We start from the raw sequence: 4,380 nt of genomic DNA, 5'->3' as shown, positions 1-4,380 counted from the left end.
TGAATGCGAACAGACCTGAACAATCTGATTTGCTGAACCATTCCACCTTCCTTTTCTGCAATGTGTTCCTCTTGTTTGGTCAAACAGCCCAGTCTGCTCAATGAGCCATTCCACAAATCTGTTCTCGTTGACATGGCTCTGCGTTTCATATATAACCTCTTGGATGGCGAGAGAGCTGGTCCAAGCAAGCACATCCACATTTAGTGTACATGCATGATGCACGGTACATCCATAGATTATGTATTTTGTATATTTGGTTTAGAACTTTTTAGGAAGTTGTGACGGATGGCTTTGTGGATGACGTCAGGCCAGTAAATGAATGAAAATCAACAGCAGACTGGGGTATGAATGTGCTGTTTGCACGGTTTAATGAATAAATAAAAAGTTTAAACAAAACAGAATAAAACACTTATACAAAACAAAAGGCACGTTGGCCATTACAAACAGATAAAACAAGTATCATGCTGGTTTAAAGCCAGCATGAGTAGCAATAGCTTCTATTTGTTTCTAGTTCTTACTGTCTTGCTTTCTCGTTCCACCTCTGAACACTCTACCCCTTTCTTACCCATGATCACCCTATTTATTATTATTTATTTATTTCTGAGCAGACACCCTTATCCAGGCTGACTTACAATTGTTACAAGATATCACATTATTTTTACATAAAATTACATTATTTTTACATACAATTACCCATTTATGCAGTTGTGTTTTTACTGGAGCAATCTAGGTAAAGTACCTTGCTCAAGGGTACAGCAGCAGTGTCCCCCACCTGGGATTGAACCCACAACTCTCCGGTCAAGAGTCCAGAGCCCTAACCACTCCTCCACACTGCTGCCCTGTTGATACACCTGTGGCTGGAGCCTTAATCATTTATTCAATTCACAGCTCCAGCCACATTCCCACACAGCAATTATCTGTGATCTATTCATTATGTATAGGATTAACCCTCTTAAACCTGTTGTCATGTACCATTATGGAAACTCCTCCGGCGATATCGAACAGCACGTTTCACTTTGATCTGTGACCTAAGATGACCGCCACATTGGGATCATGTGACTTTTTGTATTTCCGGATTATAAAGACATAACGCTTTGAGGTATTGGATTCATAAACATCTATTCAGTAATTCAATCACTTTTGTGAGTTTTTATTCTGCAAAGCACTCCCTCATTGTCAAAGCCTTATATCTCAGCCTCACTGCTATTTGTGGTTGTGATATTGATACAGACCTTGTGCTTTAACACACAGGCTTTTTGTAGTTGGTACACAGCTGTATTCTATGATTCTCTCAATAAAAGTTCCCTAAAGGAGAGCTGCTGGAGCAGGAGTAGACACAGGCTCCTCCGCAGCCAGTAGACAGTGAGGAACACAGTGCCTCCTAGCAGAGAGGAGGAGGAACTGCATCACACTGGTATGATCTCAGTTTCCACCAAGAGAGGGCGCTATCGTGGGCACTCCATGGGCATGATACATGTACATGTTGAAATTCTAAGAAACTGTCTCGACCAGTGCTGTCATAACAAACGCTTCCTCTGTATGCTTGGCTTGAACATTATTCAGTAACGGTAACACATATTAATTAAAATTGAGGTCATAATGTCAATCACATACTATCCCACAGTGCTTTAATCAGGTTTGTGCCCATTGTGAGATTGCACCAGGAAGTGTCAATATCACACAGCCATTTCATTTTGCAGGCTGCTGCATGCATCAACAGAATGCGATCTCATAAAGATGACTGCCTCTCATTTATGTTTGAGGTGAGCCCCTGTTCTCACCCATCCTTGTCTCTCTGGAGTAGAGTATCAAAGCTTGCATGGACCCCTCCTCTTCCTGGTATCATGCTTGAAATGTGTTGGGCTTCAATCTGACTGGTCCTCTGTATTAATTAGTGTGGGTAGCTCTCTAGTCTAGAGTGACCATCCGCATGTCACCCCACAGTCTGTTTGTTTGGGTTGGCATGTCAAACACATGAGATCCACCAATTACTTTCATGAAATGATCATGTTAGGCGGAGGAATGCACACTTTAAAAACTGTCATTGCAAACCTACACGGGCCTCCCCGCCCCCCTTTCTAATACAAATCCATTGGTATGGTCCAGAGAAGTCTGTGGAAATGACAATAACTTTGATGGTTTAAATAAGTATCACATGGAGGAGGCGACGTTTCGTTTTGTTTTCACCAGCTTTGCTCCATTTTGAAATATGTTGTGAAACAGGAAGCAGGTGTTGCAGTAATTGGACTGCTCATACTTGTTTCTTGATAGTTTCATTTCATTGCGATTTATCCGTTCACTGTGAATGGGTAATGTCTCCCATTTTTATAAGTGCTGTTCTGTCTTTTGCAACTTTAAATTAAATTCTGATAAATTCCCGCTGTAGCACATGTATGTATATGCGATAGCCTCTTTCATACATTGTGCTTTCTGGCTGCATAACAAAATTCAAAAACTGAAACGAAAGTCACAGATCTCCTGTTTTCACAGAATTCTGTGGCTATCCCCCCATGTTTTACCACTGGTACCTGAATTGTGTGGTAGACTAGTTTCCCTTCTCTAATCTGCACTAGATGTATGAGATTAACGACCATGTTTAATGATAAAGCACTGAAACAGATAAAACATTAACTCGCGATGAGCTGTAAACAAGTTGACTGGCGACCGTTTTTTGTATAAATGAATTAAATTGGATTTAAAGCCAGAATACAAAATTGACCATTGAAAGTGTTCACAAACAAGATAGTTCGGTCTCTATTATAGTAATGAAAATTAACACTACAGTAAAAACAAACAAACAATAAAACTACAATCTATATATATATTCTTTTTTATTAATGTTTGATTCACTTTCGATTACGGGTGACATTGATGCATTTATACAAATATATAAAAAACTTCAACTTGAATATTAATGATGGGTTATTCTACTTTCAGAATTTGAATTTTTCTTTGAGGTTAACATGATTGAAAAACAAATCCCTCTACCGGAGTGAATCGGGGGCTGTCTGTTGAGGGAAGCGTGTCTTACTTTTTACAACCTGACAGGGAATTAATAAAGAGGGAAAACTTTATCACTCAAGTAGACAATGGCTGTGGTTATTGCCTTTCTCAATATTAGCGGAAACACTTTTAAATACCTAACACTAATAAAAGGGTAATCAACTTCATTTTTTGAAATACTGTTAAAAAAAATCTGTAAAATGATGGAAAATGCAGCCACATATATTATTTATTATTTATTTTTTATTTTTTATTTTTTTTACAGAAAATGTGTATATATATATATATATATATGTGTGTGTGTGGGTATATTGTTGATAATGTTTGATTTTTCAGCTAAAATCCAGCATCACTCGACTGTTGCCTGCCTTTCTGTTTGAAAAACCTCAGATGCAAACGATCAGAAAAGAGACATGCAAGAGACACGTACTGCATGCATTTCCCAAAGAGAAAGATATTCAAGATGCCAGCAAAACATCTTTACATAAACACACACACACACACACACACTCTCACACACATACACACACCCACACGTATATATATATATATATATATATATATATATATATATATATATATATATATATATATATATGGGGTGATATTTAAGACTATTAAATCTTCCTACAGCCTACATTGTGTTGATACACCCTGGAGCTACACAGATGACTATTCATTCAGAGACTAGGAAAGACAAATCCACTGAATAACACTCCATATTAACTGGACAACAAGTACCAGTAATACCCATTGTTATAAGATTCAAATGAAGTCAGTTAACATTGTTTTACTTGATTACTATACCCTCCATCCCAACTATAACCTAGTAATTATTAACAGTCACTGTTAATCAGGTAATGTCCTGACTAAGCGCTCTGTAATTGCTGCCTGTTTACTACAGTGTTTGTTTTACCCACACTAAGGAGGTAATACAGCTCTGGAGCTGTACAAGAGGATCATGTTAAAGCATAATTACTTCAACAATGTCTCTCGACTGAGCAAAATGAAATATTAATCTTTTAAGTTGCCGAGCAAAAAAAAAAAAGCACATTTATACTTTTAAATTTGTGGATGTGGGTAACTACTGAAACCAAATTGACCATGTTTTGAAATGAGCTGCAGATCTGAGCCTGTATAATCCTGCATGGTACTGCGGGAGTGTGATTTAAGAAGACGGAGTCTGACCCCAAGTGAAAGCTGGTCTACACCCTGGAACCTGAACGCCAGGACTTTTACAGGACTTTAAACAGCCAAATCATAATCTGTACATAGAAGCACTAAGAGGAAACTCTTCACAAGCATTTTGACGAGTATTATTTATCAATAGCTTTGTGTTTAATATAATATCATGAACATTCTACTGTTTCCATGTAA

This window comes from Acipenser ruthenus, chromosome 2, assembly GCF_902713425.1.
Source record: "Acipenser ruthenus chromosome 2, fAciRut3.2 maternal haplotype, whole genome shotgun sequence".
Lineage (NCBI taxonomy): Eukaryota > Metazoa > Chordata > Actinopteri > Acipenseriformes > Acipenseridae > Acipenser > Acipenser ruthenus.
This window is presented reverse-complemented; position numbering follows the sequence as displayed.